Genomic DNA, 26188 nt, shown 5'->3' with positions numbered 1-26188 from the left:
GTGGAATGATTACGATTCCTTACCTGAAGGCCTAGGCTAATTTCCCGAGGCCTCCGCCTCTTTCCCCAATGTGACACGTTGGATAAGTTTCCCTTTGTTTACTTTGTATATAATTTATTCCCCGTTTCCAAAAAGGATTCAAAGTGTTGAGGAGAGGCCTGGGCCCTCCAGCTGCATTGGCATTTCCTGGTGGGTCATTTCACAGTTGAGCACAGAGACCTCATTGTTCTCTGCGGCCAAACGTGACACAATCATTTTCTTGTTGGAGGCGAATCTGTGGCGGGTTTGCTGAGTGTGGGATTTCTGTTGCGAAATCTCATGTGGGGTCTAAGGGATCCTCTTTGGCTCCACAGAGATTTCAGTTGAACTGATGTCGGAGTGTTTGGACACAAAAGCTACCGCCCACCTGACCCAGGCTGTGGATATTTCCTTAAGCACCTGCTGTGTGCAAGGGAGAAAATACTTGTTTGCTTTCAGGACATCGATTTCCAAATCAGAAAGCACGGCGTGTCAAACTTTCCCTGTGGGGTGCCAGAATAGATGGGGTGGAGAGTTTCTGTGTATTGTACAGAGCGACACAACAAGACAAAATGTGGAACAGTGACTTTCTCTCAGTCTCACCTGGTAGGAAGTATCCAAGTGTATCAGAGTGCCAAGACTAGGGCAGTTAGAGAAAGGGCAACAAGACAGGGTGCCCAGGCCCCCTTATTTGTAGAGGGTGTATGGAGACAGGCAGTAGAGCTCCCCTCCACCCTTTGCCCATTGGTTGGTGGTTTCCATCATCACTACACCCACTGGTAGACTGTGCCCGCCATTATGTCCTCTGCCTCCCCCACTTCTTGGGGAAGCCAGCACTCTTGGACTCCTTCTTCTTCCCTATAGAAATCTTGTTAGGCTCTGTCCCTCTGCCATTTTCATGCTCTGACAGCAGAGAAATAAACAATGTTACTCACATTGGTTACCTCGAGGTCATTTTAATTCCAGAGTAGGCTGTGTGTCTGTGTAGGCTGTGTGTCTGTGCATTTGTAGGAGCTGGGAGAGGTGAGGATCCACAGATATTTAGGAAAGAATGTAACTGTTATTCTGTTTCTATTCTTTTTATTTTTTTAATGTTTATTTATTTTTGAGAGAGAGAGAGGAGAGAGGGAGGGAGGGAGAGAGAGAGAGCGCGCGCAGTGGGGTAGGGGCAGAGAGTAGAGAGAAGAGAGAGACACAGAACTCAAAGCAGGCTCCAGGCTCTGAGCTGTCAGCACAGAGCCTGACGCGGGCCTCAAACTCATGAACCATGAGACCATGACCTGAGCCAAAGTTGGACGCTCAACCGACTGAGCCACCCAGGTGCCCCAATGCTATTTCTATTCTATGTTATTGTTCCTCTCAATAAGGTAGGACACTGAATGTTGACTGGATCTATCTATCTATCATCTATCTATCATCTATCTATCTATCTATCTATCTATCTATCTATCTATCTATCTATCATAAAGCACAGTTTGTCCATTATTCTACTGATGGGCCAATTGTTTGTTTCCCAGAAGAAGTATTTAAAGAGATGTGCAGATGAAGTTGAAGTATACCAGCATGCATGGGTTAAAGCAAAAAACTCTCAGAATATGGAGAGAGGGAGAAAAGGAAAGGCTGTGTCTTTATTTTGTTTATTTTTTAAAAAGCTTTCTAAATGATCTCATCATGTGTTAGTTATCTTGACAAAGAAAAAGAAATTCACCCTGACAGTGTGTGGGGACACATTCTTGATCTGTACCTGAGTGCTTACCCTGCTGTATGCTCTTTAGAAGCCATGAAGCCAGGGCTCCTGGTCATGCCCTCCACTATCTCTTTCTCTTGGTCAAGGGGAGATTTCTCTCACTATCAGACCCATCCAGGGGCAGTTTCTTGGTCTTTAACTGCTGTGAGGCCCAATGTCAATGTCCTTCTAGCTTCTACTGCTCTGGAAAGGAAGTCAAGAGGACTGCCACATTATGTAATTTAGAATCAGAATGATCCTAGGGGATCCAGGGCACAGACAGCAGGCAGTGTTGCAAAGTCCTGTACTGGCTTACCCCCAGCCGCCACTGCTGGGTTGAGGAGGAAGGGTACCTGTCAAAGGTCTTTTCAGCCTGGTGTCCTCCCCCTGATAATGGGGGACCACCATCCACGTGGCATTATTTACAGGTGTTGATAATCTCTTTGCTGGCTCATTCATTTTGCTCTGACATTTGGCTTGTGATATGGATATTATTTTATAGCTATACATTTACCTTTTGTTGTTTACAGCTAATAGATCTACTCATTTAATTACACACAGTGTTTTGGCTTATAATTAAGTACAAAGGGACAGAATGCAAACGTGGAACAAAGATCCACGGGAGCAGGATTTAAGGGGAAATAACAGGAAGAGTACTGGACTAGGAACCCCAAGGTTTGGATTTGAGTCCTGCTGTCCAAGTTCCCATGTCTCGGGGCTGGTGCAAGGATATCTGAGGCTCTGTTCATGCTTGGTTCATTCTGTGTAATCCCTGTGTTGTCCCTGTCTCTATTGTCTTGACCAGCTACATGTTGACTCTCTTTTGATTCCTTATAATTTTTCTAGACCAGAAGCAGGGTCAACTCAACTCAACTCTTCCCTCCCCTCCTCTCCTTCCCTCTCTTCCCCTCATCTCCTTTCCCGTTCCCCCCACCTCCCTCCCTCCTTCCTCTCTCCCATCCTCCCTCACTCCCTTCTTTCCTTCTTTCCTTCCTTCCTTCCTTCCTTCCTTCCTTCCTTCCTTCCTTCCTTCCTTCCTTCCTTCTTGTTTTTATTATCGTTTATCAAGCTTCCCAAGAAGGGGATGGGGAAGTGAACCAGAATTTACTGAGGGTCTTCTATTTTCTAGGAACTTGACCTATATCCTATCATTGGATCCTTGAAACAATACTGAGTGATTGGACTGATTATTTTCACATTTTTATTATTTCAAGAAGAAGGAAACTGAACATAAGTGATGTTGAATACCTTGGCCAAGATCACATGGTTGGTGTTGGCAAATCTATATCTATCTACATCCAATACTCTATGATCTTCCCATCCAGAGCACTGCCTCCCCTTGAGAGGGTCCTGCCTCTGGGCCTTCCATTGCCTTTAAGAGTTAACCATGTTCCAGTTTTGATGACTAGAATTTTGGTGCATCATCCAGGGCCCTTTTGTCATCCCCATTCCTAATTCCACACTAAGGCAAACAATTCTAATTTTTTTTCAGACTCATCAAAATAAATGTGGGGTCCCCTTCATCTATAGAGGTCAGTATTCTTTTTTTTAAACTCTTATTTATTTTTTAAGTATTTGTTTATTTATTGATCTATTTATTATTTTTTTAGAGAGAGAAAGAATGCCAGTGGGGGAGAGGGGCAGAGGGAGAGGGAGAGAATCTCCAAGCAGACTCCATGCTCAGCACAGAGCTCAGTGTGGGGCTTGATCCCATGATGCTGGGATCATGACTTGAGCCAAAATGAAGAGTTGGACTCTCAACCAACTGAGCCACTCAGGTGCCTCACAATCAGGATTCTTAACCTTTTACAGGTCATAAAGGTAGAGAATTTGATGAAAATTAACCTTATGAATTATCGCAGGTGTTCATGTGTGGTACACACACACACACACACACACACACACACACACACACTTCACACTTCATACTTTTGCATAACAGTTATGGGGAATTCAGAGAACCCCAGAGGCCTAAATCTGGACCCCTGTTAAAGGTTGTTTGATCAGGAAGATTACTTTTCACTGGTCAGGGCCTGGGAAAATGTCTCATTTTCTTTATCCTGGGTAGGAAAGGAACTCATTTTCAGCGTCGCTCGAGGGCATGGTGGACATTCCTTACCTCGGGTGGCTTTTTTCCTAGGTGGGTACTTCCTGTGTTCTGCACATTTGCTGGCTTCCTGGGAGTGGTCAGCTCAGTGGGGCCATACACTAAAGAGGATCAATATGTCTGGGGTCCGTATCCGTGTGCCACCTTCTGCACCTGAAATATTAGCATGATTCCTGTTTTCTCTGCTTCTCAGGGTGAAAGCAAAATGGGATAAAATATAAAAGCACTTTGAAAGTAAAGCTCTGTGTCCTGGTGTCACTGAAGAAGATTTTCTGAGCTTGGCCATTTTTTTTTTTTTTTGCATCGTCTACTCTTCCAACTCTTCTTCTTGAATCATCTTGATTCAAAACAGCTGTCGCTGACATTTCTGAAACTTTCTGAAGGAAGGGAAAATTTGGTATTCCACCTGAGGCTTTGCTAAGGCCCAGCAGCCTGCTGTTGTACTTCCCAGCTGCTCAAACCCTTCATTTTAAATGCACTCTGAGGCTTAAATTGGACAGACCCTTACATTTTGCTTTTTTTTTTTTTTTTTTCTCCAAGAGCTACCCAGTGCTGCTGGCAAATTTATAGCTGGCTGGTTTGGTTAATTAGGAAAAAAGTCTGATGCATGAAGATTATGTAAGCCCTGAGCACTGTAAAGTAAGCATCTTTCGGAGTTCACAATCAACCCAGGGAAACATGACACCTGTCCTTAAAATGCCTGACACGGTAGTTTCATGTTATGGATTTGAAGTTTGGGATATGTCATGGTAGTCTTCCTGCTGTGTGGTTAGATGTGTCTCCTGCGTTAGGTAGGGACATGATGCTACCCAAAGCCATAACACGGTCTTATTATAGGAATGGCTCTGGAGTCTTCAACAGAGTGAGCAATTCTGATCCATTTTCTCATTGTGATGCAAAAGATACTTGCAACTTTTATGCGGTCTTTGCTGCCCATTGGAGCCCTTTTTAGGACTAATCATTTGACTTTGCGCTAATGAGATTAAACCCAGCAGGGGCAGATATTTTCCTTTTTAATTTTCATTCCTGTTATTTAATTGGCATTACACACACATAATGAGACCAGAAAAAAAACACCCTGTAGCAATCTGTTCAATACAAATAACTCAGGCAGATGCAGCCAGATGTATCCATGGTGACCTCCTTGACTCTGTCACTACCTGCACATTAGGGAAGATGGCCCGGAACACTTAACTCCTTGTTTGCTGAATGTATCTCAAAGGCGCTTCCTCCCTTCTTCCTTCCATAGGAAAAGGCATTTAGCCAAATCTATGTGTTTCTCCGTATTGGGAGTTGTCTGCTCAGCATCTGTGTGAGTGATATAGCCTGGGGTTCTGAGTGGGTGCTGGTCCCTGGTGTTTGTGCTGGCTCACTGCCGGTTCCAGTGATGTGAGCAAAGACATTATCCATCTGTTCCCAAGGCTCCATCTTACAACATGGAGGAGAAATACTGAACCACACGTGAAGCCATCAGAACAGGTAATAAACAGAACACATCCTTTTCGTGTACTAGGTTTTTATATCAAGACCAGTCTTCTCTTCTGAAAAAAGACATTGTCTTTTCGAGTCTGATATGAGAAGGTCCACTCTCATGAGCCATAGTGGTTTTAATCTTTCTGTACTTAATAATTCAGGATCCCAGGGTCAGCCTCGTGATCCCCTGGTGTCCAACAGTGCACCATCACATGGTGGTGACCATGGGGCTTCCTTCAATGCACCATAAATGCCTCCTTTCTTCCCCAAAACATCAGGTGACCATTAATGTAAGCTCCACATCCCACGGAGCAAATTGGGTGATTCTGAAATGTATTTTGGAACTTTCCTTTGTTTACACAGCATGTGGAACATAAAAGTTTCCACGCCTATAATAGACAGGACATTAACATGTTACTGTCCATCTTGTCACTGAAGGAAAGATACAAAGGCAGGAATCCTCTTGCCACTTCATTAGGCTCTGTTCTCTCTTGGGATTTTCTCTGCCCAAAGCTAGTTCCCTTCCAATGTTCTCTGTTTCCGTGAAACGTACCAACATCCTGGTGATATGTTTCCGTGAAAAGTACCAGCATGCTGGTGATATGTGTCCGTGAAGTGAAACCTACCAGCATCCTGGTGATGGGGAAATAGGAAGCATCTTTCAGACTGCTTCCCTCTGGTCAGTGCGTTTACTCGTTTTCACTTCTGCCATGACCACGCACCTCCTGTAGTATGGGACCAGGAGAATAACCACCCAGTTGTTCTTCCTTTTCCAACTCTTGCCCTTTCACTGTCCATGTCAGCAACCTGACTGCTGTTTTAGAGACCCAAGTCAGATACATGTCATTTTAATATTCATGACCTTTTAATGGCTACCCTTTGCACTTCAGCAAAACAAAGTAAAAAACCAGACTGAAGCAAAACCAAACCCCAAATACATTAAGTCCATACCTTGGCTCACGGGGCCCTATGTGGCCTGGGGTCTGGCTCTGCTCTATGAAGATGCCACCATCTCTTACAATTGCATCTTACTGCAATAGTTACCTCTTTATCGTTTCATCCTCAGGTGAAAACAAAACGATTAGCGTCCCTCCCTGGCTGTGCACTGTCTGTCCTTTGACAGACACCCCAGCCTCACCTTGCTCTTCATTACCTCTGTTCCAGCCACTTCCCTCTGATTTCCTAGTGCCGGTCCTCTTCCTTCCAGGACTCTACCCGCTTGGGACTTTACCTGGAACATCCTTCACAATCCCCTGACTCACCTGCTTCTTGCCAGCAGCTTAAGGTGTGTTTCTTCAGAGCCGCCTTGCTGGCTGTCCAGGCCACATGCCACGCTTTGTCATTTGGTCTCCTAGGACAACAGTAGTCATTCCTACTCACCACTGGCCATAAACTTCCATCTGTAAGGTGGCCCCGATCTTCTCTTTTCTCAGTGAGAAGATCTATGTTTGTTTTTTTTTTTCTCAAACAGGAATAAGTAAACTTGAAGAGCTATAGATGAGACAGTCAGGAGCCTAGATATGGGGGCACCTGCATGGCTCAGTTGGTTACCTGTCTAATTTTTGGTTTCAGCTCAGGTCATGATCTCATGGTTTCATGAGTTTGAGCTGTGCATCGGGTTCCGTGCTGACAGTGCGGAGCCTGCTTCTGAGTCTATGTCTCCCTCTCTCTCTGCCCCTCCCCTGCTCATGCTTTCTCTGTCTCTCTCTAAATAAATGAAGGTAAAAAGAAAAGAGCCTAGTATGGTATTTAATGTAGCCATGCTACATGTTTACAGTCACATCGTACAAAACAGTGTGACTGTGGAGACGTGGTTTCTTCTCCTTTCATTGTTTCCATGCTCTTCATCCTTGACCTCGTGTCTTCGTCACCGCGAGAGCCATTTTTTGAGTTCCCTAATGCGGTTTTGTGAGCCATGTCACCTTCACTTCTATCTAAGTTGTTTGACATACAGCACTTTGTGAATCATGCATGATGCTGTCGCTGGAAATTTATCCCGAGCCACTGGAACCCATTTGTGTAACATTAGGATAGGTTTTTTTTTTCCCCCTCATTCGTCCCATGAGTATGTATTTATGATGGCTGCGCTCTGGACAATCACTGGATTGCTTTAAAAGTGATCTTTAAAAGGCTTGTTTACAATGACTTCTAGCATTTACAATTGTTAGGTCATCCCTCAGGGACAATTACGAAATCTTCGTTAATTCCACTCCTTCTTTATTGCCAATTATGTCCGTTCTAGGTTAATTTGCTGAATGACAATTCAGTGAACGACCAATTTGCTTAATTTACCTGTTTCTTTTCACCATTTAATTTTTAGCCCACAGGTTTTTTTTTCTTTCTTCCTAACAGCACTGTAAGGGATGTGAAATTGGTCTCTGCCTCAGTTCCCTCTTGGACTGGATACTGTTTGGCCCCTCGGCACCCTCCCACCCCTCCCCAACACTTTTTTTTTTCTAATAGAACCTCCCTTTTCTTTAGGTAACCGCCCCTCTCTCATAGCCTTGGACCCTGGAACCACTGACCCCATCTTTGTTTTAAGCATATTACCTTGAGTGAGGTAAGGTGAGGCCAGATGCGGACGAAGAGAGAGAAACCAGAGTTTTACAGTTTTGTTAGACCACAGACCCCTGGGGAGAGCACAGTAGGATACACAGGAACAGTTAGGGGAAGCTCTGAGGGCCTTCATGAGGCAGGGCGAGGAAGCAAAAACTGTGGGCAGGCACGGTGATTATGGTGTTTCAGTGGGAAGGGACACGAAAAGCAGAATAGGCGATTTTAGGACTGGATTTCTGACTTTGAAAGTGGTGACACCCCCCCACCCCCTATGGAATTCATGTTCACTGTGATGTTAGAGTATATGGTTTGGGGCTCTCTGAAGTTTCAAGATGTTTTTGGGCGAGTCTGGGTTTATTTGGGAACAGCTAGTAGCCATTTCTGTAGATGTTAAGGTGTCGATTTTCATAAATGAAAGAGAATGCCTAATCCAATCCCTGCTTCGTGTGTGAGTCCTCATGAATGCAAGCCATATATGGCATTTCCCTGGTGATATATGCAGTGTTTGCCCAATCCTACTTTAGGTTGAGAAGAACTCGGAGAGCAGGACCTGGCTCTCTAAGGCAATGGTGGGATTGTGGACTTCACACTGGATGCCAGTATGGAACACTGAGATCCAGATGAGACAAATTACATCTTAGCAGAGGCCAGTGTGGGCAAAGAATTGTCATGGCCATGTTTTCCCATTCCCCCTGGTGCCGGCAGATCGTACACAGGGCATAGATCACCCCCAGGGAGAAAAGAAGGAGAGGTGAGAGGGAATAAGGACTTCATGTGTATCCAAATGAGTCTGTGCCAGGGAGGGGGGATGGGCCCGGGGTATTGGAACTGACATGCTCAGCTTTCCACCAGGAGGGTCTGAGAGCTAAGCTGAGATGTTCAGAAATAAAAGAAGCAAGACTATCACATTCATCCCTGACTGTAGGAGACATTCTATCTTGACATCTTTAAATGGCCTTTTGTGTAGAAGTTCATAACCACATTTCTTCTTGGTAAGTCTGGTGTTTCAGTTGGCTTTACCTATATTTTGGCCTACTCTCTGTTCTTATAGTATGGGACCCCTCGTGGGTGTTTGTCGAAACTAGCGGGGTCTAAGCCATCAGTGACTCGTGTTATGTCAGATCTCCTGGTTTGGCTGTAGTAAGTGGAAGTTGACTAAAGACAGCCTTGTCAAATTATTTATATTGGCTCTTTTGAGAAAACAAAATGTCAACATAAAATTCTTTAGTCTTTCTGTGGGGCGCTTGGGTGGCTCAGTTGGTTTAAGCATCCAACTCTTGGTCTCGGCTCAAGTCGTGATCTCATAGTTTGTGGGTTTGAGTTTGGCATTGGGCTCTGTGCTGGTGGTGTAGAGCCTGCTTGGGATTCTCTGTCTCTCTCCCTCTCTCTGCCTCTCCCCTTCTCTCTCTCTCTTTCTCAAAATAAATTAATATTTAAAAACAATTCTTTAGTCTTTCTAGACTAAAAGGCCACAGTATTTCAACCTCTAGGTGGATGTCAGTGATGGCCTGTCAATCACCCAGCAGGTATAGAGGCTTGCAAACATTTTTTTCTTCTCTTTCCCTCTCTCTGTCTCTGTCTCTCTCTCTCAGATATGTAGATATTATGTGATAATACTCTTCAGATTAAGTCCTACTTTCATATTTTTACATTATCACTTAAAATTTTTCATTATATATTTAAATGTTCCCAAGGATATAATTTTGATTATTTGGCAAATATTGACATCTAAAAATAAAGTTTAGATGACTCTTCTAAATGTACCCAACAAATAGGAATGCTATAGTAATTTGATTCTCACTATCATCTCAAAAAATTTTTTTTAATGTTAATTTAATATTTTGAGAGAGAGAGAAAGAGAGACAAAGTGCGAGCAGGGGAGGGGCAGAGAGATAGGAAGACACAGAATCCGAAGCAGGCTCCAAGCTCTGAGCTGTCAAGCCGATGAGGTGCTTGAACCCATGGACCGCAAGATTATGACCTGAGCCGAAGCTGGACGCTCAACTGGCTGAGCCACCCAGGCGCCCCCTCACTATCATTTTTTTAAAAAATACATGAAGAATCTTTTTTTGTAACAGCAGGGAATCTTGCATCATATCTTCTTGTGCTAGGAATCGTATTGTTGTATTGTTCACAGAAATGTATTCTAACATAATACATTGTTATGTTTGAAAGTCTTTCACCTCATTCTACTTTTTAGGATTTAATGTATTTAAATTTAAGTACATTTAAATTAAAAAAACATTTCTATGACCTTAAGGCTTTAAAATGTGAATACTTTTCTTCTAGATGGACTTATCATTATAATAATTCATACACACTGGATCAGAAAACATGCATTTATTACAAACTGTGATCAATTATCATACACAGAAGTAAAAATTGAAAAGTTTATTTATTTATTTTGAGAGAGAGGGAGGGGGAGAGAGCAGGGGAGAGGCAGAGAGAGAGAGAGAGAGGGAGAGGGAGAGAGAGAATCCGAAGCAGGCTCTGCACTAGCACAGAGCCCGACCTGCGGTTTGATCCCATAAACTGTAAGATCATGACCTAAGCCGAAATCAAGAGTCAGACACTCAACCCAGTGAGCCACCTCAGGGGCCCCACATAAGTAAAATTTTTATTGAAAATGCATGGTTAAGATGCCTTTTGCTTAAAAGAACATTCATTTCGTCTCATTTTTCAGTTACCCAGTTTGGCCCTTTGGGAAAACGGACCGGGGTGAGACTGGCCATGTATTGTGAAAGGCGCCATTCAAGGAAACCAACGTTAGGAACGTGTGCCTAGAGAAGTTGAGGATTGATAATCTGCCTCACACTTCTCAGAGTGTCTTCATGTTATTCTTCGGGGTGTCCATAGCCTGCTTTGAAGACCAGTGTCTTTCACTGTGGGAAATGTGGCGGAGATGTATTTCAGCAAAATATCACTTTCCACTTTCAGGATCCTCTCATTTGGGGAAAGACGGATACCAGAACAAGCCTTGGTCTACTCTGCAGACTTGGGATGCTTACCGTGGCAGTTAGGTACCTGTAGTAAAACAGTGATTCTGCATGGCTGAAAGAGTAAACTCATATATTTTTTAACATGAAAAATTTCTGGAAAGCAAGTTAAACATGATAGATGACCATTCCTTGGAGAAGAACCAAAATTTTCAGGTGCTAGGGAATTAGCATAACTCAGTGAATGCTAAAACTGAACTTATTTTTAGAAATCTATAGAGATTTGTTCTGATACAAAGCAACCGTATTATTATGAAGGGTAAAATAACCCCAGAAATCACAAGATGTTCTGAGGTCCAAATCAACAAAATATCAGAGCGGATATCAAAGGGAAATCTGAACCGATTTATCATGAAAGGCAGGAATGCCTTCGGGGAAGGTTTCTTCCCCCCAGGTTAGCTGATACACAAGTCAAGTGGATATGTCAAATGTAAGACAAATAATGGTCTTAATAGAATTGCACAACTGAACTGCTTTGATGGAATTGGATCAAGGGAAAGCAAGAAAAGGAACACATTTGTACAGGGTGAAGTATTATCTTGGCATACATTGTCTCATGAGATTTGGCTTTCAAGATGGGCTCAATTTAATTTCGTGAATGGCCGTTTGAATTGAAAATAAGCCTTTAGAACCTGAAGAGGAATAATCAGAGCACTGGGTTGAGACAGTCTGGGGCTTTTACTGAGGTTTCGTGGCAAGCTTTCCCTGGACAGGTCTGGTGTTCCTACTTGTGATTTTGACAGGTGCACATGCTGGACCACTGTGCCAGATCTCTTCCTCCAGGTCCCAATCACAGGACACCCTCCTTGATAACTTTCGTATTGGGCAAACAGTTACACAGTAGCTAAGATCGCCAGTGACCTTCTGCTTTCACTTTGGTCTTTTGGCAGATGTGATATACTATTTTAATATAGAAAGTGTTATAGAGTGTGAGGTTCTGGACACTTAAGCAAATTTTTTTTTTTTTTTTTTTTTTTTTTTTTTTTGTGGGCAAGTGCAAGGGGTTTTTCTCTGCTTTTATTTATGTTCTTGCTTTCTGATGATGGACCTTTATTGAGGAGATGTAAACATCTGTTTCTGTTCATTTATTTTCTGATATCTCTGGTGGTGGTGGTTTTGTTTTTGTTTTTGTTTCAGTTCTGCTTCTAAGGAAGGTAATTGTCTTGAGATTCTGTTATTTTCTATCCTTGGGGGTTTCTGGTAATTGAAAATGATGTCATTAAGTACTTGGAAGGAGAAATAGGTCATTATTTACAGTTAAAGGGTATACTTTAAAAAGTATTGTAATTATCTACAATAATTCTATGCAGTTTTTAGTATCTTTTAAAAAATATTTTTATTTATTTTGAGATAGAGAGATAGAGAGAGAGAGAGAGCAGGGGCGGGGCAGAGAGAGAGAGAGAGGGAGAGAGAGAGAATCCCAAGTAGGCTACTTGCTGTCAGCGCAGAGTTGGATGTAGGGCTTGAACTCAAAAACCATGAGATCATGAACTGAGCCAAAACTAAGAGTCAGACGCTCAACCAACTGAGCCACCCAGGTGCTCCTCTATGCAGTTTTTAAATTCATTATATGACAGTAGTTTATTATTATTATTTTTAACGTTTATTTATTTTTGAGACAGAGAGAGACAGAACATGAATGGGGGAGGGTTCAGAGAAAGAGGGAGACACAGAATCTGAAATACGCTCCAGGCTCTGAACTGTCAGCACAGAGCCTGACGTGGGGCTCGAACTCACGGACTGCAAGATCATGACCTGGGCCAAAGTCGGACGCTTAACCGACTGAGCCACCCAGGCGCCCCTATATGACAGTAGTTTAAAACTCAGAAGTTAAGTAAGGGAAAATGGGTTACATTTCCTAATATTGTTGTATTTTGCAGAATCCAGGCTCTTCTTTGGGAACACCATAAATATTCGATGAAAATCTCATTGATCCAAATAGTATTTACTGTTTGATTCCATGAATATTCTAGCCACATGCATGACAAATGTATAGTATCATCATATTCATATTCAAAGTAATTATGAGAGTCATAGATATATGACTTGAATTACTCCCCTCAGAATTTTGCATATTCACACCATCAGGTCACCTTGAGCAATAATCACTAGAATATTTCCATTTTGCTCCTGCTACAGGTACAGATCACAATCTCCAGGAAAGCTAAAGGGAACAGGGAGAGGGGTGGTAAAGACGGGACAGCTTCATAGTTAGCAAAATGCTTACTTGGGATTAAATGACCTTTCCTATAAATCAGAAGGAAGGCTGTCAGCTGGGCACTTTCTCATTTGCAGCATGTACAAGCAGCAGGAAAATGAGGCAAAGCATTCTGTGAAGCAAAACATTACCTGCGACGCGATCTGTACTCACTGTTGTCTCTCTCCTCCTAGAAGCCATTAGTGAAGATAAATCAGGTGAGGCCCCAGTACATCCCACTCGTCCACCGGCGCTTCCTAATAGCAGCATCTTTATTTTCCTACCTGAAGCGCTCTTGTCCTTCCAAGCGACAGGAAGGAGATAAGGTGAGCTTATGCTGAGTTGGCTTTCTCGGAAAAAAAAAAAAAAAAAAAAAGAAAGAAAGAAAGAAAGAAAAAAGAAAAAAAAGAGAACATTTTGCAATACTAAAAACAGAACGTGTTTGGGTCACATTATTCCAGAGGATGGTAGTAAGATGCTTTTAAATTTCTCCAAACTGCAAAGTGACGGTGCTCTGCTGTTCCCAGAAATCCTACGTATCGGCCTGGAGCCATGGGAACCTTCCGGGTACCCTCAGGAAGTCCCACCAATCCTGGCCATCATTTTAGACCCCTAGAAAAAGATCGGCAGTCCCAAATGGCCACATGAGAAATGTCCTAGATGTTAGACTGTCTTCTTCGTTCTCTGGGGAATAAAAAGTTTTATAGTTCACTGCTCATTTTCATGTCGCTCCCCCCATCTGTCCAAGCTTATTTCTGCTGACATTGGATTTGCTGCTTCTTCTCCACCAGTCAGGCCATCTTCTTTTCCTGGTGGTTCACTTATCATGCTCTTGTCCACTCTAGCCCCTGCTCATAGCCCCCTTTCTGCCTGGCTGATCCCCTCAGCTGTCCAAATTTTGTGCCCCCCACCCACTGCAGTGAGTGCCTAGGGACCTGGCATTTTCTCTGCAACCCACACACTCTCTACAATGCTCATTGTCTTCTCCAGGGTGAGTTACTTTAGGGTGTCGGTGGAGAAAACACTCCTAGAGAGCCACAGGTGAATCTTACCAAGAGGGGACAATAATGAGATGTCCTAATAATGGCCAAAATTAGATTGTTCGCTTATTCTCCTTTGATGCCCATTTTGTCTTGAAAATCATGTCCCTGAATCCATGTGGCCCCATTTCAGCAACCCATAAATAGAAAGAGCATTGGAATGATGCAGTCCTTCTAACGACCCTACAGAAGTCATCTTGCCTGTGTTTAAAGAAAATGGTCATCTTGCTTTTTTTTTTAAGGGAAAATTAAGCTCTGGTCTTGTCTCCCGGAAACTCTCTCATCCCATTCCTGTGACCGGGGCAAAATGAGAGAGGGTTTTCAGGGACTCTGACTGTGGTGTGGGTGGACGTGGAGGTCTGGGTGCTGTGCTCAGCAGACGCCAGTGGCTGCTGTGCTACAGGTAGAAAACCCCAGTCTCTCCCCAGTTCAGCACCTGGTGCCCAGACCTCTTGGATTCCATTTACTCTCTGGTTCCTTTTGTCCCTGGATAGGCCATAGGACTTGAAGTTTCTGCATCGTGTGTTTTGGCAGAATTGACTATATTAATTATATTAATTGTGAATTCCCTTCTCAGTAAGGAATTGGCACACACTTTTAATTGGGTTGGGTTAGAAAGAATGCCGTAGCTAATAGGTGCCGAGTGCTTATGCTGGGTGTTGATTTGCATGAGCTCATTTCCTCTTTGTGATGACAGGAGGAAAAGATGAGTGATTTTTCGCCAGGTCACTCAGCCATTGAGAAGTGGGGCTGGGATCTGTCTCTATCAGCCTGACCCCAAAGCCGGTGATCTCACCCACGGGTGTCCCTGGTGGTTGGAACTAGTTTAGTGACTCAGAGGTGTCAGGGCCAACACCTCGGCCAGTCTCCTGAGCTTTCCCTCGGAGGTGGCTGCTGTAGTTTCTGCTTTCCCCTCCCATCTCCAAGGCTAGGAAGAAGAGGGTGGCTGGCATTGTGAGATTTCCAGATAGGTCTCATTGGCTAGAGCTCTGCCACATGGGATCTCTGGCTCTCGAGGAAGCCACCAGGGTGAATGTGTAGCTTTTCAACCTTTACACTTGTACAAGTAAAAGGGCATGGTTTGGGCCCAGTGACAGTTGATAGTGTCATCCACGTGCCTGATTTTTTAGAGGTCTCTCTTACTTGGCTTTGAGGCAGGAGCCGAGGAGAGAGCATTCTCTTTCCCTGAACACTACTTTTCCTTGTGGAAAACTGAATAATGCCCCCCACTGATATCCAGGTCCTGATCTTGGGAGTCTGTCTTTGAATCCTGGTAGCTCTTAGATGGCAAAGGGGACTGTGAAGATGTCATTAAAATTAAGGATCCTGAGATGGGGACATTGCCTGGATTATCCACATGGGACCTGAATGGAATCACCAGTGTTCCTCTGAGGGGCAGCTGAGCAAGATTTGACTGGAGGGTCAGAGGTCATGTGGTGACTGAAGCAAAATGTTGTGCTTCTGGTCTTGAAGTTGGAGGAAGGGACCATAGGCCAAGAAATGCAGCTCTAGGCGCTAGAAAAGGCAGGAAGCAGATTCTCCCCAGGAGGCCTCTGGGAGGAGTGTGGCCTTCTTGACACTTTGATTCTGATCCAGTGAAACTGGTACTGGGCTTCCGCCCTCTAGAACTATAAGAGAATAAATGTGTATTGTTTGAAGTTACTAACTTTGTGGTAATTTGTTGTACAGCAGTGTGTGTGTGCGTGTGTGTGTGTGTGTGTGTGAAAAAGAGAGAGACAGACAGAGACAGAGAGAGAAATAGAAAGAGAGAAGGCAAGACACAGTGACGTGGAGTTGGCCACAACTAATGGAAATTCTCTGCCCTGGAATGTGGTTGCTTAATGCCTTTGCTCACAGCTATGGCCCTTAGTAATTAAAGCTGAGAAAACCGGGGTGGGGGGGAATCCCATCAGATTCCATTAGGCACTCGATACTATCCTGTGCCATCTGTAACAGTGAGGTCTATCTAGAACAATCGGGCCGGGAACTTTTTCAAAGGTAAGAACCTTCATATGTAAGTACAAGGGGTCGGTTATATAAGTAAGGTTTCTATTTTTCACTTCCGCCCAGACTCAGGTAAGGGATCCATTTGACAGCAGGCAGTACCGTGATTATGTAATCAGCTGTCAAAATGGGAGTCTTAATTTTCGCTGAGGTCCTAAGGGCCGAGTAGAAAACAACAGAAACCCCACATTTCAAAGTGAGTGTCAGATCTCCCACACAGGACTGGCTGAGGAAGTGGCTGAAAATCGGTTTCACCACCTGACCTGGAGGGCATCCAAGAGAGGGGCTGAAAGGAGGAGAAAGACCATGGAAGAGCCGTGGGCTTCTCTTCCCTCCTCCCTCGCCGCCCTCATCCCACGCTGAGAGGGGTTTCAAGAAGTCCGCTCGCAGGTTGCCAGCTCTCCTGTGGAGTCCGTGGGCACGAGGGATGGGTGTCTCACCACTGCTGAGGAGGTAGCTAGAGCTGTGTACCTGGTAGCATGACACCCTCAGAAGCCTACGTGGGAGCCATTTCTCCCCCTTCAGTAGCAAGACTGAAGGCATGCATCTTCCTGGGGTGCTTGTGGGTCTGCAAGGCTGGCGGCGGAGGGGAGCTGACCAGGATGTGGCCAGGAAGCCCAGGTGATATGACAACACAGAAGAGTCTGCATGGGTGGTCTGCTGGGGGTCGGGGAGCTGAGAGGGTCAGAAGTGGCCTGTCAGTGGAGGTGGCATCACCCACATCTGAGACCTTGCTTTCAGGGGGTCTCCGCGTTCCCCTCCACCGACCTCACGAGACAAAGAGCAGGGTTAATGATCGCCAAATGTTGGATCACCAGCCAGGCTCAGACTGTGTCCAATTCCTGAGTGCCTTCCTCCCTTGGGCTGGACTCTGGCTCGAGAGAGGAGGCCTGGAAGTGTAAAGCTGGGAACGTGAGAGCCAGTGCAGTAGGCCTCCCCTCCACCCCCCTTACATTTATTTCTAGGCCTAAACAACAACAGTGGAGATGGAAAGGGACTCTAAATTAGATAGTTTGGTGTTGATTTTCGTGTTTAAGTAGGCAATCATTGCCAAAACAAAACTGTTCTTGTGCTTCAATCAAACTGAAAAAAAAATTGAGGGCTTTTCCGGAGATTTCCTCCAAGAGGCAGGGAAGAATGAGCGTGCAGATGAGGTTTGAATGGGTAGCAAATGAAGCATCAGTTGTTTTCGGCTTGTCCCCTGTGGCATGTGACTTGTTCCGTTATGTGAGTAGAGCGGTTGCTGTGCGACTCCTGGTTTACCAATGCAGTGTCGCTGGGGTGCTCTAGATGTTCTGGGTCATCTTTGAAAACGTACTTGGCCAAAGCATAAGAGACTCTTAAAAACTGAGAATAAACTGAGGGTTGATGGGGGGTGGGTGATGGGCATTGAGGAGGGTACCTGTTGGGATGAGCACTGGGTGTTGTGTGGAAACCAATTTGACAATAAATTTCATATTAAAAAAAAAAAAAAGAAAACGTATTTGGGCAGTCTGAGTAAAGGGGAAAGCCCCATGCATGCTAGGGGAGCTTTGCTGTGAGGCTCCCTTGGGTAACTCCACAGCAGATCAGGGCAGGGCATACCCCGTCTCCCTGCCAACCCCTGAACCCACAGCTGGCCTCTTCTTCCTCCTTTGTTGATATGCAGGCTCAAGACCTTGAGTGCTTTGCCTCTGATCCCATTAATGTTCTTAAGCGTACACCGTGTAGAAATTATCTCTGTCCTACTGTCCGCTTTGACCCTACTTTCCTTCAGTCATTGCCTGAAGTGTTCTTTGGATATAACAAGGATTGAGGTGAAGCTTGGTAGCAGGTGGGGGTCCTAGTCAAAGCCGCAGCCTGGGAGGAAGATGAATTTCCCTTTCCGCTGTTGTTATGGGGACTTTGGCCGAAATAGAAGGAGGATAGGGGGTGAAATTGAGGAGGTGGTCCGTATAAAAGGTGGGGGATCCATTTTTGGCTCAAATTGTGAGTTCATCTCAGGGAAAGACCGATTCCTGTATGCTTTTTAGAGGAAAAAAGATGGATTCAGTGAGTCATTTCTGAAACGCACTGCAACATGCATTTGTAGGCTCAGAGCTGTGCGATGGATTGATCCCGACTTAATGCAGTTCAACAATGCTTGTTGAAGCAATCACCGTTAAAAGGATACACTAGCAATGCTGAAAAGCTGAGGGTTGAATGGGTTTCAACTTTCCTCAGCACTGAGCCAGAAACTCCTCATTTGTTTTCCCTTTCTGAGAATCACCTCATGCCATTCAGACAAGGTGACAACCGTGCCTCAAGAAACTCTGTTAAGCCAATTTACCTCAGGCGTGTGGCTGCTGCAGATTTCAGAGGAAAGCTGTGAGCAATGAGAGACTGTTTTCCCAGCTTTCCAGTGACCAAATAACTGAGCTCTTTTCCTCAAAAGAGTCGTGGGGTTACCCTGGTGACTCTATTTCCCCTTCTGCCCCTCACAGGCTGTGTGTGTGGCCTTGGGAAGTCATTTAATCTGACAGGTCTTGAGTGATTTCATGTAGAAATGGCAGAAAGTGGGCTAAAGCTGGAGGCCAAGTGTTCGACAGTTCTCTGATTTCTTTTCTGTTGCAAGGCAGTGTGAATACCTGGGTGATTTTCACCTTACAAGGGCCTGTATTGTGACATCACAAATAAGCCTTGGTGGCCGAGGTGGTCTGACTGGCAGGTTCTCACCTTGGTATTTGAAGACCCACCCAAGGTTTCACCACTTTCATCATCCTGCCTCTTGCTGCCCTGACGGGAACTGCATGCAGATTCCTTATTCAGAGAAATAGACCTAAGTATTTTCTTTTGGAGTGAAAAAATAGATCCTGGAAGGGCACCTGGTTGACTCATTGGAGCATGAGACTCTTGATCTTGGGGTTGTGAGTTCAATCCCCATATTGGGTGTAGAAATTGCTTAAAAAGAAAATCTTTAAAAAAGAGATCCTGGATTTCCTTCTTTCTCTCTCTCTCTTTTTTTTTTTAACGTTTATTATTTTTGAGAGACAGAGAGAGACCGAGCATGAGTGGGAGAGGGGCAGAGAGAGAGAGGGAGACAGAGAATCTGAGGCAGGCTCCAGGCTCCGAGCTGTCAGCACAGAGCCTGACACAGGGCTGGAACTTGTGAACTGTGAAATCATGACCTGAGCCAAAGTTGGAGGTCTAACTGACTGAGCCACCCAGGGACCCCCTGGATTTCTTGTTTTTAAGTATTGAATATTACAACACAGTGTTGTAGTATTTCCATCAACCCTTTAAAAGAATTATATAATCAGACTCAATTCATTATTCCTAGATAAGATACAAAGGCTGTATGTATTATTGGTTTTGTTTAGTGGACCTTTGGTTGCTCTCAAACCTTATTTTGGGGGGAGGTGATTTCACCTCCTTCCCTCTGCTGGGTGTCGTGATGTGTGCTGAGAGCGATAAAACATGACTCCTGTTCTAAAACACTGATGAGAGAGCTGGAGATAATATGTATGAACCACAGTTCAATGACATAGAAAGGAGGTTGCTCACCAATAAATATAATGCTCCCAGGTGTGGAGGGCCCAGAGGAGGACTGGGTGGTATGTGAGTAGGTAGAGACGTACTCAATAACATGTCTCACTATGTATGGTAGTGGATATTTCTGCAAAGCCTTGGTTTCCTCTGTCCCTCTACCCACTGAGAGTGTGTGGTCTTTTGGGTCAGTTAAGTCTAGGAGTCTCTGCCTTTGGAGTCTCCTTGGCCCTTTCTGTGTGTCCCATATTACCCTATACTTTCCCAAAGGGAGTTGTTATACCCTTGATTCCTTGTCCACTTATCTCTCTTACCAAATTGCTATACACCCCATGGAGGGTCAGATCTATCTTGCTTACTATGGTTTTCCCAATGACTGGCATTTATTGATTGAAGTACTTATTGATTGAGAAAAATCATTGATAATTTAATAATCTGCTACTCTTGAAAGACTACTTGAAACTTTCCAGGATAGGTTTAATGATTTTCTTCAACCTGGCCTCTCTGTAGCTCTATTCCCTTTCTCCCATGGTAGATTGAACATATTAGATGCTATTTATTAATTCAAGATAAAATGATTTTGTGTATCATTTTGTGTAATCATTTCTATGTATCAGGAATGGTTCTGGTTCAGAGTTTAAAGGGGTGAACAGGAAGGAGACAAGAAAATCCTTGCTGTCTTGGAGAGCAAGAGAAGAGAGACAGAAACTAAATAAGCAAAGAAATAAACAAGGACATTTTAGATAGTTCTCTGTGCTTTAAAAACAAAAAAGGCAGTGTGATGTTGTAGAGATTGATGGGGTGGGTGGTATGGGAAGGCCTGAGGAGAGAATTCTTGACCCCTGAAAGATGGGGAGGAAACAGGCATGTAAATGGCTGGGAGTGGGGTAGGGTAGAGGGGATAGTGTAGGCAAAGACAAAGGTCTAGGGATAGGGACAAGCTTGAAATATTTAAGAACCATAGAGAAAGCCCAAGTGGCTTGGGAGGAGGTGAGTGAGAGTGGTTTCAATAATATGAAGTGGGAATAGGAGGCAAAGGTCAGATCATTCAGGGCATTTTAGGCCATATGTGGCAGGAAACCAAAGGCACACTAAAATTGGGTTATTTGGAGAGGGTTTTGATGTGGGCAGGGTTAAGGTAAAGCAACAGGGGTTAGTGCAGTATCCCAGGGCTGGTGACTGTGAACTGGCAGGGAGGAGTCTTATGGGGGGCGGAGGGAACCATCCCTTCATTCCCCTCCGTGTTTCAAAGCTCCCATCGATTCCTCCTGCTGGTGAAAGGAACCAGAAGCAGGAAGGCAGGGGAACCCAATGATTGGAGGCCCAATGATGGAGGCCACCCAAGAGGACCCACCATGGTCTAGACAAGAGTCTAGCTCACCCTGCTTACAAATTTGGATTTTCATCCCATGAATAATGGAAGACCACTGAGGAATACTGATAAGGGGAGTGACATGGTCTGATGTCTGTTTTGAAGACATTACTGCAGCTGCTGTATGGAATATGGCTGCAGGCACGCTGCCCTGTTAAGAGACCCATCCAATGGCCCATGTTTGCACACCCCCCCACCCACCTTGCACAACAGGATCCAGTCACTGTAAAGGGCTGCTGGCACTCCCTTTTGTGGCAAAGCTGGTGGATCAGCTGTTCAGGGCCACCCATAATGGCTGGATGTCTCTTGAGGTTCATGAGTGGCATGGGGGAGGTGGGATGGTAATCACACAGCTGTGTGGAGGACAGACCATGGCACTCTTTCTAGTTTTCAGTTTGGTCTGAAACTCAACTCTGGGTTGCCTGGCTCACAGTGGCCTTCCCTCACAGAAACTACCCTGAGTGCTGCGTGTCCCTCAATGTGCAGGCAGAGGGCATCATTGAGGAGGAGCTCAGCTGAAAGGGGTCATCTCTTGTCCCGCAGTAGGGACTGTTTGCTAGGGCTCTTTGCTCTTGTTTCTGTTTATGGCATCATGATAATCTTGGCCATTCCAGGGATGTGATCTCTCTCAATTGGGCTTTCGTGAAGGCAAATTGGATCTGAAAGAAATTTTTTTGGAGAAAATGTCATAATAGATGGGCCATCCTGGAAAGAAAGTGTATAATATGTGTGTGTGTGCCTATGTGTGTGTTTATGGGGAGTTGGGGGCAGAGGAGGAGGGAGTGGCACAGAGGGAGAAGAGAGAAAGTGCAAGGTTTTGACAACAGTTTGATGAGTTCAACTTACCTTCCAAAAATGTTTTGTAGAAAATGTCATAAGTTGCCCAGATTGAGGATAAAGGCAAAATTTTTGAAACTTAAAAAGCAACACACACATAAAACTTTACTTTTGGGTTACAAGTGTTTGACTTATCAGTCTGAGGCATTGTGATGCTGCTTATAGTTTGTGTTGCTATCTGTACTTCTGATTTTAAGGGAGGGTCACGCTAAAAATCTATAGAAGGAGTATTTATTGTAGAGTCAAAAACCAACTTAACTTTTGACTCCATCACAAGTCTCAGGCTATCCTAATTTGGTTGGAAGCTTGAAGTATGAATGATATATTTCTGTTGTCAAATATAATTTCGATAACATAGAAAAAAAATGACTAGGTTTTAAGTTAGTTTTAAAAGATATTTTTAGGGGCGCCTGGGTGGATCGTTCAGTTAAGTGTCTGACTCTTGATTTCGGCTCAGGTGATGATCTCACAGTTCATGGGCTCAAGCCCTGCATCGGGCTCTGTGCTGACACTGTGGAGCCTGCTTGGGATTCGCTCTCTCCTCTCTGCCCCTCTCTTGCTCACACTCTCTCCCTCCCTCTCTCTCAAAATAAATAAATAAATAAATAAATAAATAAATAAATAAATAAATATTTTTTTAAATAAAAAAGACATTTTCAAAGACAGATCACAGTTTTCCAGATTGGAATTACTAATGAATAAACCAAATGTTAACGATGGGTAGTATTTTAACACTCTGTTACAGATACATTGATCTAAATTGTTCAAGAATCTTTGAATAGTTAGTTCGTATTCAAGGGACAGCTATCATGTAATGAGATGGCTTTTAACAAACTCATTAAAACGCATTCAATTGGCAAAAAATAAATTGAATGTGGACTATTTGTAAGGCAAGTGAAGGAAACTGAAATGCATGAGCCACAGTCTCTGCCCCCAAGGCGTGTATGTATTGTAATAATTTTGCACTTCAGTATAATCACCTTGGGAAGCTATCACTTTTTTCAGTGAGATCACTTCTGCTAAATGTCTAGGAACTCCTTTGGATTTGGCTTCAGAGCACTTTAACACATTTGCACATGTGCATGCACACACACACACCCCACCACACATGCAGGTGTACCTGTTGACACTTTCCAGTCTTTGGAAAAGGGTTCAGCCAAATAGGGCCTCAAGTGAAATCCAGCCTACTGCCTGTTTGGTATGACTCCAGAGTTAAGAAAGGTTTTTACATTTTTAAGTGGTTGAAAAAAAATCAAAAGAAAAATAATATATTGTGACACATGAAAATTACATGAAACTCACATTCCAGTGATCAGAAGTAATGTTTTGTTGGAAGACAGCAATGTTTATTCATTTATATACCCTCATATATGGCAGCTTTCATGCTACAATGGCAGAGGTTAGTAATTTTGACAGAGACCATATGGCCCTCAAAGCCTGAAATATTTATTATGTGGTCCTTTGCAGAATCCTGTTTTTAGGATCATATCTAATTTGTTTTTTAAAGATTTTTCAATTAGATCCTCTACCTTCTTTCAAAGATTCGAATCTGAGTTACTCTTTTACTCTTCTCCCATTTTCAAAAACCTCTTTCTCAGAATTAAAAGGTTTCATATCGCTTTATGGACATTCAGGAGAATCTTGATCAGGTTTTGAAGTAATCCCCAAAAAGTTCCCAAATACTGTGAGCAATGGTCACATTATTACTACACTGATGGAGGAAAGTCCCTGAGTTCATTAGGATTTAAGGAATATGGAGTAGAAGAATCCCCCTCAGTAGACCCCCAAGAAGACCTCAGAGATATATGGAACAGTGTTCAGGTACCAGAGAAACATATGAGTCCACTCTCTTTGCCCTAGTGTGTCTCTGCCTCTCTGTTGTGTTCACTGTGATTCTCTCCTTCTGAGGCTGTTGACTGCCATCTCTCTTTCCTACAATTCCCTACCCCATGGCCTGTATTTACTGGTGGCTTCCATTGTCTCATTGCTTTGGCTTCTTCTCTCTGGGTCTTTTGTATCCTTCTTGGTGTCTCATGCTCAGATGTTCTAGAAAGGATGATCTTAGTGGGTCTGTCAGTCACTACCCAGTGAAGTGTATCTTTGATGCACAGAGTGATTGATGTAGGTCCCTCCCACTTAGTGGGTCAGTCCATAGATGACTGTAGGGCAGGGAGAAAAAGGAGCCTGAATAGTGACATGTTATCCCCATTTGGAGCCTGTTTTCTCTTAGTCATCTGTTTGTCCTTAATATGCACTGGCATATGGATGTCCAGGCATCAGGGATACTGCTCAAACTATAGGTGTCCTCCCCATTATTGAGGTCAACAACCAATGGATATCAACTCGGTGAATCAATATGGTGAAGAAATGCTAGCTGTGGCCCAATTACTGGGAGCTGACTATAAAATATTTCAAGAGGAAAACAAATGCAGATGTCATTAGGCATTATATAGGTAAGTTGAAAGGAGAGCAAGTCAGGTTAAGGCAAGTTTGAAATAAAAATGGTCACCCTGTAACATTTAAACTGGGATTCCAGTATAGCCTAACCCAAACCTGTTTACATATCTGCAATTTTAGTTCCCTGCAGCAAAAATTTGATTTGGTTTTTAATAAGTTCATCAGAAGATGCAGAGGTCCTCATTTGAGATCAAGAAATTTGAGCCTTTAAAATAAACCATCTGTACTTTCAAATTCCAGCCCTATTTACTATCTCCTGGACCCATCCCTCTATCTGTTGTCATTTTCTCCCATTTTACATAGAGTCAAAGTAAACCAGAAGATAATACATTCATTTCAGAGACAGTTTGCTTTGGTCTAGACAAGGGTCTAGGACACACAGAAATGAATGTGACTTCACCCCCTTAGGCCACATTAGATCTTCCCAATGGCTCTGCACAGGTAACAATCCCCAGTTATTGATTTCTCTGTGACAGTCACATCTGCCTTTCTAGTACATCTGGGACCCTTCAGTGGTGTAGATGGGATTCTCTCTGGAGAATTTAGCTCTTTCTAATGCTGTTTTGAATCCATCTGGAACTTGGATCTCCTCCTTTGGGAAGCAAAGGAGGTGAAGGAGGTGGCCATAAACACTCTGACCTTGGTACTATCGCAGGACCAAGTGGCCATGACTTGGACAGTATTAAAGGTAGATACCCACAAGGATTATTGTGTATTAGGAATTAAGAATTAAAATGCTTCTTAGGGTTGTAGCACAGGAAGATATATACATTTTGGGAAGGGTAAGGAAAGAGGTTATTTATACATTCTTCTATGGCATTTTTAAAATTTATTTTTATTATTTATTTTTTCAGTGTTTTTAATTTTATTTTTCTTATAGCAATGGTGGTCTCTGTCAAACTGTTTCTACTTTGATGTTTTTTTTTAATATGAAATTTATTGTCAAATTGGTTTCCATACAGCACCCAGTGCTCATCCCAAAAGGTGCCCTCCTCAATGCCCATCACCCACTTTCCCCTCTCCCCTACCCCCCATCGACCCTTAGTTTATTCTCAGTTTTTAAGAGTCTCCTATGGTTTGGCTCCCTCCCTCTCTAACTTTTTTTTTCCCCTTTCCCTCCCCCATGGTCTTCTGTAAGTTTCTCAGGATCCACATAAGAGTGAAAACACATGGTATCTGTCTTTCTTTGCATGACTTATTTCACTTAGCATCACACTCTCCAGTTCCATCCACATTGCTACAAAAGGCCATATATCATTCTTTCTCATTGCCAAGTAGTATTCCATTGTATATATAAACCACAACTTCTTTATCCATTCATCAGTTGATGGACATTTAGTCTCTTTCCATAATTTAGCTATTGTTGAAAGTGCTGCTATAAACATTGGGGTACAAAGTGCCCCTATGCATCAGCACTCCTGTTTCCCTTGGGTAAATTCCTAGCAGTGCTATTGCTGGGTCATAGGGTAGATCTATTTTTAATTTTTTGAGGAACCTCCACACTGTTTTCCAGAGTGGCTGCACCAGTTTGCATTCCCACCAACAGTGCAAGAGGGTTCCTGTTTCTCCACATCCTCTCCAGCATCTACAGTCTCCTGATTTGTTCATTTTAGCCACTCTGACTGGTGTGAGGTGACATCTCAGTGTGGTTTTGATTTATATTTCCCTGATGAGGGGTGACATTAAGCATCTTTTCATGTGCCTGTTGGCCATCTGGATGTCTTCTTTAGAGAATTGTCTATTCATGTCTTCTGCCCATTTCTTCACTGGATTATTTGTTTTTTGGGTGTGGAGTTTGGTGAGTTCTTCATACATTTTAGATACCAGCCCTTTGTCCCATATGTCATTTGCAAATATCTTTTCCCATTCCATCCGTTGCCTTTTAGTTTTGTTGATTGTTT

The 26188-nt window shown here is 43.6% G+C and overlaps 1 protein-coding gene across 1 annotated transcript in view; it reads left to right on the top strand.

The window, feature by feature from the left end:
• Positions 1-26188, top strand: part of DTWD2 (DTW domain containing 2) — a 372028-nt gene that overhangs the window by 301644 nt on the left and 44196 nt on the right. Inside the window, exon 11 of the mRNA XM_042982627.1 lies at positions 13268-13399. The gene's annotated coding sequence lies outside the window, so the exon portion shown is untranslated. The remainder of the gene's footprint in view (positions 1-13267; positions 13400-26188) is intronic.

Source organism: Panthera tigris, chromosome A1, assembly GCF_018350195.1.
Source record: "Panthera tigris isolate Pti1 chromosome A1, P.tigris_Pti1_mat1.1, whole genome shotgun sequence".
Classification (NCBI taxonomy): domain Eukaryota; kingdom Metazoa; phylum Chordata; class Mammalia; order Carnivora; family Felidae; genus Panthera; species Panthera tigris.
Note: the sequence above shows the minus strand (reverse complement) of the source record. Positions and strands in the feature narration are given on the sequence as shown.